Raw genomic sequence first — 12,438 nt, forward strand, 5'->3', positions numbered from 1 at the left:
AATGTAAGTATAACAGCGTGTATTTTCATCCTTGAAAACATGTAAAAAGTGGGACTGTAGACTCACCTTTGAATAAAGCTCGGATTGAAAAGTGGACAATTAACTTGTACGGTTTATAGCCGAGTAATGCAACCTAAATATACGTATTTAGGTTGGTCAATATATGTATCTTAAATAAGTGTGGTTTCATAGTGTACATTGTCTTATTGCTCGACTCGACGCGTTTCAAAGTAAAAGTCAACTATATCATGCAAGTCAAACAAAGTCAACCGAAGTCAAACTTGGTCAATGTGGTCAACTAAAGTCAACATCAGTAGGTTCATCTCAAATATTGGTCAACATGTCAAACCTAAGTCAAACAATACGTTTTAGGTCATGAATGATCATTTTCACAATTTCAGTTTATCGTTATGCACAAAGTTCATGAACACGTAGCATACTTAGCACATTATCTCATAGTACAAAATTCTAGTAAACATGAAAAAATCTAAATCACAAATATACTAAAAATAGATTCCAAAAAGTCTGGCCAGGGACTCATACGACAATTAAAAGTTAGTAATCGGAAGGGGTACATTTGGGGGTTGCCAAGTCAGTTTCTGACCGCGCACTGATTTCGTTTTGGCTATAAATGGAGTTAGGAACATGAAATTGATACAATACCAGTGGAAATAGTTCAAGGACAAATCAAAGTAACACATATAAAAAATTTAGCAACTTTTGTTTAGCCAATTTGTACAGCTTATTCGTGCAATTTGAACAATCAGTTTTCAGCTCAAATCAGAATTCACATAAAGTATGGCTCTATTGTGCCCAATGCATAAGGTTTCAGAGATTGAAATAAACTAACAATAAGTCAAATATCATGTTAAGTTTCATTTTACAGAAGTATACATGCTCAATCAATAAACACAATCCACATAGTATAAAACAGTGAGCAATTTGCAGATTCGATTCTCATTTGGCTAGTCACATTCGCACGCGATTATCCGAAGATCTAAGTACAATTAGCCTATGATATCCACATTAAAAGTGAAGTAATTTTTGTCTAAATTTTAAATATGCAAAGCTTTAATCACAGAAGTTAACACATTTTATCATACAAAGTTATTTTCATGCAAGTGCTGTATAAAACTACTTTTACACTAATTCAAGCATATCTCGAGCTATACATAAGCAAACGACATGATATCCTAGTCTAAATTGAGTGTTTTTAAATTATATTTCTATTGGTATAATTTTCACATGCCAATTCATGGTCTATCAATTCCATATTTCTGATCAATCGCAAAAACACAACGTTAATTTCAATTAAGCATAACTTGATCATCCGGACACGAAATCAAGCGAATCCAATGCCTAAACTCAATAGTTTTTTGCAAGAAATCTGAATATAATATAATAATTAACATTTGAAAAACTTAATTTTTCTGATCACGCATAAACAAATTCGTTTTTAAACCCTAGCGCATCAAACGAACAAAATAACGATAATGATTAACACGTACGCGTATAGACTTGAGCAATTGACAACATAAACTATGAAACATCAATAAAATCAGATTTTAGAAGTTAGGGTTTATGAATATATACCTCTAAATCACAATTAATTAGTAGCTACGCGTAGAGGATGATAAGAGCAATCGATTTCGTGTTGAATGCAAGAGCTAATAAGCAAAATTCGTTGGTGATTTGAGGAGAATGATAAAATAGATGATGGGGGCTGATTAGGAGCTGCCCTAGTCATGATTTTGGAGGGAGGAAAGAAGCCTTGCTTTATTTTTTGTTAAATGAGGGTTTAAGTTGGGTTTAGGGCTCAATTAAAAGGCTAGGTGGACCATTTAACTAATCCGGCCAAAATTAAATCAAAGGAATGCCCATGGATTGGGAAATTCAACCAAAGGGGCACATGAGGGAGTCCATGGACTTATTTTATCTATCTAGAAGTTTTATTGTGTAACCCGTTAGGTGTCGTTAGCCGAAAACGCAAACCGGGACGTTAAACGTCAATTTCTCGCATTTTAATCTATATAAATTCTAATAAATTGAAAGTATGTTTAAAACATAATAATTATATAATATAATTATTATAATTGATTTATATTATGTTTTGGCTTGTTGTTCACAAAGTGTGGTTCGTTTCAAGTGTCGTTTAGTCGTACCGAAGGCCCGGAACGCTAACCCGATCGTTAAACGCAACCAATCGTTTAATTTATTAAAAATCCAATAAATTAAATATTTAAAAAAAGTTAATAATTAATAAAATTAATTATTAAAATAAACCCGAGAGTTTTGTTGCTCAAAAAGCAGTTATCAAAATCGTATCGTTTTTATCGTATTTCAATATCTGAAATATATATTTGAATTAATATCAACCCATATTAATTATTGTAACCCTCCAAAGATCAAGTATGCATTTATTACACGTAACCATATAAAAGTTAAATAATCGCCGTTAAATAAACTAACGGAAGGTTAACGGAAGTAACGGAAAAAGCAGGGTTGTTACATTACCCACCTGTTATTGAAAATTTCGTCCCGTAGTTTTAGTGATTGTCCGCTGAAGTGGTTTCCTCGGGAAACAGTTGCTGATACTTCAGCCTCATCTGGTCTTCACGCTCCCACGTGAGCTCTGGTCCTCTTCTCGCATTCCACCGAACTTTAACGATAGGAATTCTACTTTGCTTCAACTGTTTAACCTCACGGCCAAAGATTTCAATAGGTTCCTCAATGAAATGAAGTTTGTCGTCGATACGTAGTTCCTCTAAAGGAATAATTAAATTATCATTGGCTAGGCACTTCTTTAAATTGGATACATGAAAAATGTCATGAATACCGCTGAGTGCTTGTGGCAGTTCCAATCTGTAAGCTACCGGTCCAACTGATAAGGCTAAAAAGGAACATATATTTCATAGCAATATCCCTCCTAAATAATAGGTTTTCATATGTAATTGTATTATAATTTCATTGTAATTGTTTAAATAAATAAGTGCGAAGACAAAAGGCTAAAACGAAGATTTGAAGACACAAACATCCAAAAAGCTCAAATATACAAGATACAATTCAAAAGGTTCAATTTATTGATGAAAAACGTCTCAAAATGACAAGAGTACAAGTTACAAAACGCAAAGTACAAGATATTAAATTATACGAAAGGACGTTCGAAAATTCGGAATCGGGACCTGAGCCAACTATCAACGCCCGACGCAATGGACCAAAAATTATGAGTCAACTATGCACAAGAATAAAATATAATATATAAATAATTATATAAATTATTTATATATTATAAATATATATATAATCATGTCGACAAGCTATGAGACAAAGGATCCTGAGCTGGATTTTCAAACTCCACGACTCGCGGAGTTTGAAGGCCAAAAACTCCACGACTCGCGGAGCTGTCAGAAATCAAAACGCCTATAAAAGGCCATGCATTCTGTCGAGTAAAAATATAAATAAATAATAATAATAATACTTCGTAGTATAATAAAAATAAATATATATATATATATATATATATATATATATATATATATATATATATATATATATATATATATATATATATATATAGTATAGATTAGTGTTATATTAGATTAGTTTGGGTTATGTAAAGGTTATTTTACGGATTTTTGAAGTCGAAATTCTGTCCGTGTAACACTACGCGATAAATACTCAATGTAAGTTATGTTCTCCTTTTTAAATTAATGTTTCGTACTTAAATTATTATTATGCTTATTTGAGCCAAAGTAATCATGATGTTGGACTAAATATTAAAGACGGGGTAATTGGGTTTTGTACCATAATTGGGGTTTGGACAAAAGAACGACACTTGTGGAAATTAGACTATGGGCTATTAATGGGCTTTATATTTGTTTAACTAAATGATAGTTTGTTAATTTTAATATAAAGATTTACAATTGGACGTCCCTATAAATAACCATATACACTCGATCGGACACGATGGGCGGGATATTTATATTTACGAATAATCGTTCATTTAACCGGACACGGGAATGGATTAATAGTCTATGGAATTATTAAAACAGGAGTGAAATTATGTACAAGGACACTTGGCGTAATTGTTAACAAAGTATTAAACCTTGGATTACACGCAGTCGATATCCTGGTGTAATTATTAAAAAAAGTATTAAAACCTTGTTACAGTTTAAGTCCCCAATTAGTTGGAATATTTGACTTCGGATATAAGGATAATTTGACGAGGACACTCGCACTTTATATTTATGACTGATGGACTGTTATGGACAAAAACCAGACGGGCATATTAAATAATCCAGGACAAAGAACAATTAACCCAAGGGAATAAACTAAAAATCAACACGTCAAACATCATGATTACGGAAGTTTAAATAAGCATAATATATTTTATTTCATTTTTCCTCGTACTTTTATTTATTGTCATTTTAATTATTGTTATTTATTTTATATTGTTATTTAAATATCGTCATTTACTATACGCTTCGCTTAAAATATAAATCGACAAACCGGTCATTAAATGGTAAACCCCCTTTTATATATTATTATATATAATTATATATATTTTGTACAAATATAGTTGTTTAAAAATATAGTGTGCAATAAGCCCACTCCCTGTGGAACGAACCGGACTTACTAAAAACTATACTACTCTACGATTAGGTACACTGCCTATAGTGTTGTAGCACGGTTTAGGTATATCCATTTTGTAAATAATTAATTAAAACTTGTGTAATTTGTAACGCTTTTCGTATCAAACATATATAGTATATCACGTACCCCTTCGCTTTGACATCAAGTTTTTGGCGCCGCAGCCGGGGACTCGGCGAAACGCTTTAATTTATTTTTGTATAAATATATTTATATATATTTTTAGAAAAACAATATAAAATTTTTTAAAAAAAAACACGTTTTTCACACTCCACGACTCGCGGAGTTTGCAGGCTTAAAACTCCACGACTCGCGGAGCCACCCTGACACGCCTGCAGAAACCCTAAATTTGCATTTATTACGGAGTTTTAATTATTATTATTGATTAATTAGTATTTAGGGTTAATTAATTTATTATTTAGTTTAAGTTTTAATTAATTTGTAATAATTAATTTTAATTAGTTTTATTTAAATTGTAAAATTAATAGTTTTATAAAATAAATAATATAAAAATAATATTTTTATAAAAATTGTACTTTTTACAACTTTAAGTTTATTTTTATATTTTGTATTTTTTTAGTGTAATATTTGTATCTTTATTGTTCGTAGCTAGTTTTAAGTTCTAGTATTTTGCCGTAGCTTATTTTTATTTTTAGATTTTTAGGCTTTGCCGTTAAATCCCTTAAGTGCTATTTGTTTAGACTAAGATTTAGGTGCTTTAGAATTTTGAGACGATTTTAAAATTTTAGTGACTTTTAAGTTTCGACGTTTTTCTTTCTCATTTTTATTTTTCGACGTTTTTCGACGCGCACTCTTTTTCTTTCTTATTTCTCGACACGCTAGTTTTTAGGACTTAGAAATTTTCTCTATTTCTTATCTAATATCTCAAATGGAAAGAAAAATTATTTAAGTGGTTAAATTAATGGACGTTGACAATTTTCTGCTTCGTAGTAATAGTTGGATTTGTTAGTGGCTGAGTTGTAAGCTTCCGATTTAAAGGGTTCTGGCTCCCTGCTGCATCTTTTGGCTATTCGAAACGTGGGCAAAAGTAGAAAAGTCTATTAATTGGACAACTTATATAAGTTTTTCTATTTTTATAACTAATAAGATAATTAGTAAATGCACCACATTGTAGCTAAAATTTGGCCATCGCAATAAAATGGAAAATTTTGAAAACAAGGCTATGGAAACTTTTTTTGATATCCAAAATCAATTAAATCAATACTCTCAAACGGGTGTTGATGACAATTCGTTCGGTCAATCTTGGATCACGAATGACGAAACAATAACTGGTTGTGAAATCTGTGGAGATTATCACTCAATATGGGAATGTTATTATTACGTTCCTATGGAAAATTACGCACCCACGGAACCTGAATGGAATGATTATGAAGAATACAATTCAAATTGGGATTATTCCCAAGAATATTTCCAAACTCAACAACCAGTAGACGAGGAAAATTACATGTCTGAAAATTTATTAGACAATATGAAAATTAAACTCGAAAAACTCAATGCTCAAAAAGAACAAATGAGAGAGTTTGTAAATCGGCAAGCTGAAACTCTATCAGATTACACACCTGTTGATCTGAGGAGTCATGTGCAAGAAAATCTCATATCATCGAATTTTGATGAATTCGAGAGCTCCGAAATCACCAACTATCCCGATGATACTTTTTATTCAGTTTTACCAATTTCACAACATATCGACACATTAGCCTCTACCGACGAATTCAACGATCCATCAATGGATGAAGAAGAAGAAGTGAGGGTGACAAATTGGTACTCTTGGGAAAACGATAACGTTGAAAATTTTACCCCCGAGACCAAAGTGGTGGGACCGATAAGTACCGTTAATGAAGAAGAATCTACTCCAATCCCGAAATTCACCATTCCACAACCTTCCAACCCAATATTCTCAATAGACAAGTAATCTACCGAAGATGAACTACGAGCTGTAATCGATAATGACACCTCGGATTTCACCCAATCGGGTAATAGAGGTGAAAACTTTGATCACGAGAATAAAAGGAAGGAAATATTAGGAATTGTCCACCCTATAGAAATATGTATGTCGGTGTATATCGATCCATTTGACCAAGAACCAGAAAAGAGATATATCCATTTACTAAAAGCTACACTTAAAAAAGAATTAAGTAGTGACAATCGGGCGAGTCTAAACTTTAAACCCATTGATATAATATATACCACCCGAGATGTAAATAACTGGCTCACTATTCTAATTCGTGGAACTTATTCTACCGACTTCACATGTCGTCAGCTAAGTGTGGGGAAGTCTAACGTGCATAACTCGTTAAATAAACATGAATAATAAGTAAGGGTAAAAGACGCATTTTCAAATATTAGCAAACAGTTCAGAAAAACAACCGTTTTTGAAGAAAAACATGTGTGACAAAATAAGAAGGAATGAACGATGAGGCGCGCCATCTATCATTCGATGAGCTTTGTAATTACAAAGTGGGTATTTTTTATCACTTTTCTACACTTATCACCCTCGTGAATTTATAATTATAGTCTGATTTCATGCAAATGAGGGCATTGCATGATCTCAAGTGTGGGGAAGGGTTATAAATTCTCTCGGGTTTATACTTGGCTTATTTCCTAAATTTTATGAAAATTTGATTTTTAAACTAAATGAATTCAAAATCATGTTTATACATATTTATGAACGATAAAACTAGGTGTTAATGCCGAAATTATCGTTACCTCGGAAAGGACATAATTGAGAAACAACTAAAACGCTTGAATTTATTTATTAAGATATAAAAAGACGCATGAAAAAAGCCAAGTGTGGGGAGAATGTACCAAGTTATTCAATTAAAAACTATCTATCACATGTTTTCGCAAAGTTATTGCAGGTGCTTTTGTTTTGGACTAAATTAACTGTTTTACCCGATGAAAGAAAAGAAAAAAATGGATCTACACGATGAATCAATTCCATCATTAAAAGGAAGTAAAGTCTTCTGAAAAAGACACGCGCTTCTTGATTTAGGTCATGAAGTTGTCGTCCAGACCAGCTGTAGGTTGACGAAAAATCTAGAAAAGTCATCTCTAAAATCAGCAGGAAATCCACGGACCTCAGCATCAAACAGGGTCGCCAGGTGGTCAGATTTATCCTAACCATGAGAAGGATTTATCTCGTACAATAGGGGGGCACCGTGCAAATTAGCTTGATAAGACTAATGAATCAGATCCCCAGAAAGGATAATCTCCTTAAAGATTAAAAATCATCTTTTAAGCCTGATATTACTCAATCCTTGAGATTGACCTTAAAGATTGAGAATTACATACTCATGGAATTCAATGATATCTAAACTCGAGCTTGAACGAGAAAATATTTTGATCAAAATTAAAACCGATTTGTTTTCTGAAAACCTATTTTCAATGCGTTCATTACCATTGAACGTAAAATCCTAGGAATTCACCTAGAATTCATTAGGTCACCTGAACCAAATCGGGTGTCAACCGTAAGAACAGTGGTTGCATAGCATGGTCGAAGACAGGACCTTGTGCCAGACCGAAAAATCATAGGATGATCTTTACTATTGCTCCTACAAAGGATAGTACTAGCATCCGACACATTTATAGACCATAATCAAAAGCAAGTCACGGGACATTGCCTTAACAGTTTCTTGTTCATCGCTTTCCTTTACAACTGGACGGTAGTTTGCCGAAAGGTAATATACGGAGCAAGTATACTGGACGTGTTGCTTTTCTAATACAAGGTTAGCAAGTGGGTAACACAAAACCACAAGTGTTGAGCTAAAATTTTCAAATTTGAAACCCACACAACCCACAAAAATATTTTGCAAACACCGGTGAAAGGTTATTCTGGAAAACTTGTCTAGGGTAAAAGCTAGATTGAATTTTCAAAAGATCAAATGTTTTCATAAAGATCCAATTTCCTAACAGATCTAAATTTTCATAGTCATGTGGGACTGTAAACCGCCTTTCAAATGTGCACTTTGCTTTGGAAACTGAAAGTAAATCGGCTATTTGATTGCAAGTGTCGTTGACCTAAACCCGAGGCAACTGTGGATGACACACCCACCTTTAACCATGGTTCTATCGTTACTATCATTGTTTATACCACCATATCAAAATCACTGATGTACAAAGTGTGATGAATAAAAAAGTGATTCATGTATGTTTTTATTTCAAGTTCTGTATTGCTTGAGGACAAGCAAATGCTCAAGTGTAGGGATATTTGATAAGGCTAAAAAGGAACATATATTTCATAGCAATATCCCTCCTAAATAATAGGTTTTCATATGTAATTGTATTATATTTTCATTGTAATTGTTTAAATAAATAAGTGCAAAGCCAAAAGGCGAAAACGAAGATTTGAAGACACAAACATCCAAAAAGCTCAAATATACAAGATAAAATTCAAAAGGTTCAATTTATTGATGAAAAACGTCTCAAAATGACAAGAGTACAAGTTACAAAATTAAAAGTACAAGATATTAAATTATACGAAAGGACGTTCGAAAATCCGAAACCGGGACCTAAGCCAACTATCAACGCCCGACGCAATGGACCAAAAATTATGAGTCAACTATGCACAAGAATAAAATATAATATATAAATAATTATATAAATTATTTAGATATTATAAATATATATATAATCATGTCGACAAGCTATGAGACAAAGGATCCTGAGCTGGATTTTCAAACTCCACGACTCGCGGAGTTTGAAGGCCAAAAACTCCATGACTCGCGGAGCTGTCAGAAATCAAAATGCCTATAAGAGGCAATGCATTCTGCCGAGTAAAAATATAAATAAATAATAATAATAATACTCCGTAGTATAATAAAAATATATATATATATATATATATATATATATATATATATATATATATATATATATAGTATAGATTAGTGTTATATTAGATTAGTTTGGGTTATGTAAAGGTTATTTTACGGGTTTTTGAAGTCGAAATTCTGTCCATGTAACACTACGCGATAAATACTCAATGTAAGTTATGTTCTCCTTTTTAAATTAATGTTTCGTACTTAAGTTATTATTATGCTTATTTGAGCCAAAGTAATCATGATGTTGGACTAAATATTAAAGACGGGGTAATTGGGTTTTGTACCATAATTGGGGTTTGGACAAAAGAACGACACTTGTGGAAATTAGACTATGGGCTATTAATGGGCTTTATATTTGTTTAACTAAATGATAGTTTGTTAATTTTAATATAAAGATTTACAATTGGACGTCCCTATAAATAACCATATACACTCGATCGGACACGATGGGCGGGATATTTATATGTACGAATAATCGTTCATTTAACCGGACACGGGAATGGATTAATAGTCTATGGAATTATTAAAACAGGGGTGAAATTATGTACAAGGACACTTGGCGTAATTGTTAACAAAGTATTAAACCTTGGATTACACGCAGTCGATATCCTGATGTAATTATTAAACAAAGTATTAAAACCTTGTTACAGTTTAAGTCCCCAATTAGTTGGAATATTTGACTTCGGATATAAGGATAATTTGACGAGGACACTCGCACTTTATATTTATGACTGATGGACTGTTATGGACAAAAACCAGACGGGCGTATTAAATAATCCAGGACAAAGAACAATTAACCCATGGGAATAAACTAAAAATCAACACGTCAAACATCATGATTACGGAAGTTTAAATAAGCATAATATATTTTATTTCATTTTTCCTCGTACTTTTATTTATTGTCATTTTAATTATTGTTATTTATTTTATATTGTTATTTAAATATCGTCATTTACTATACGCTTCGCTTAAAATATAAATCGACAAATCGGTCATTAAATGGTAAACCCCCTTTTATATATTATTATATATAATTATATATATTTTGTTCAAATATAGTTGTTTAAAAATATAGTGTGCAATAAGCCCGCTCCCTGTGGAACGAACCGGACTTACTAAAAACTATACTACTCTACGATTTGGTACACTGCCTATAGTGTTGCAGCAAGGTTTAGGTATATACATTTTGTAAATAAATAATTAAAACTTGTGTAATTTGTAACGCTTTTCATATCAAAAATATATAGTATATCATGTACCCCTTCGCTTTGACATCACCAACTCTTTCAGTTATCTCAAACGGTCCAACATATCTAGGACTCAGTTTACCTCGTTTCCCTAATCTTACAACACCCTTTCAAGGTGATACCTTAAGCATAACCTTGTCACCAACTTGGAACTCTGTGTCCTTTCGTCTAACATCGACGTAACTCATTTGACGACTTTGAACTGTTCTCAATCGTTCCTAAATCTGTTGGACTTTCTCAGTTGTCTCCTGAATAATCTCAGGACCTGTCAATTGACTATCTCCCAATTCGCTCCAACAGACGGGAGATCTACACTTCCTTCCATACAATTCCTCGAAAGGTGCAGCCTTAATGCTCGCATGGTAGTTGTTATTGTATGAGAACTCAGCTATACCACTTATTCCATCCATTTCCGAAATCAATGACACATGCTCGCAGCATGTCCTCAAAAGTCTGAATAGTTCGCTCGCTCTGGCCATCTGTCTGGGGGTGATATGCTGTACTCATATCTAGACGAGTCCCCATTGCTTTCTGTAATGACTGCCAAAACCTGGAAGTGAATCTGCTGTCACGATCGGATATGATAGATATAGGCACTCCATGCCTAGAGACGACTTCCTTAATGTAGATCTGAGCTAACTTCTCCATTTTATCAGTTTCCCTTATCGGTAAGAAATGTCCAGACTTGGTGAGACGATCCACGATAACCCAGATAGTATCGTGACCTCCCGCCATTCTCGGCAGTTTCGTGATGAAGTCCATGGTAATACCTTCCCACTTCCACTGGGAAATCTCTGGTTGAGTTAATAATCCTGATGGCTTCTAATGTCCAGCCTTGACTTTAGCCCAAGTCAAGCACTTTCTGACATAGGTAGCAATGTCAGCTTTCAAATTTGGCCACCAATAAAATGCCTTCAAGTCTTGGTACATTTTATCTAATCCCGGATGAATTGAGTATCTTGACTTGTGTGCTTCCTCCAACACTAGTTCTCTCAATCCACCAAACTTTGGTACCCAGATTCGATTAGCAAAGTACCGTGTTCCGTTCTCCTTGATGTCAAAATTCTTATCCATTCCTCTGAGAAATTCAACATCTACATTTTCTTGCTTCACGGGCTCTTGTTGTGCTTTGCGGATCTGTGATGTGAGATTTTTACGGACAACTATGTTAAGCGCTTTAACCCTAAGGAGTTTCTTTCGCTCTTTTCTTCTTAAGGCATCCGCCACAACATTCGCCTTGCCCAGATGGTATTGAAGTTCGTAGTTATAATCGTTAAGTAGTTCCATCCAACGTCATTGTCTCATGTTGAGCTGTTTCTGATCGAATATGTGCTGTAAACTCTTATGGTCAGTGAAGATAGTAAATTTGGTTCCATACAGGTAGTGTCTCTACATTTTAAGTGCAAAGACAACAGGTCCTTGTTCAAGGTTGTGTGTAGTGTAGTTCTGCTCGTGAATCTTTAACTGACGTGATCCATAAGCAATAACCTTGTTTCATTGCATAAGCACGCAACCCATTCCTTGACGTGAGGCATCACAATAAACAACAAAATCTTCACTTCCCTCGGGTAGAGACAATACTGGTGCAGTTGTTAACTTCTCATTCAACAACTGAAATGCAGTTTCTTGTGGTTCTGACCACTCATACTTCTTGCCCTTATGAGTCAAAGTAGTTAATGGTCGAGCAATCTTAGAGAATC

This window comes from Rutidosis leptorrhynchoides, chromosome 5 (assembly GCF_046630445.1).
Source record: "Rutidosis leptorrhynchoides isolate AG116_Rl617_1_P2 chromosome 5, CSIRO_AGI_Rlap_v1, whole genome shotgun sequence".
Lineage (NCBI taxonomy): Eukaryota > Viridiplantae > Streptophyta > Magnoliopsida > Asterales > Asteraceae > Rutidosis > Rutidosis leptorrhynchoides.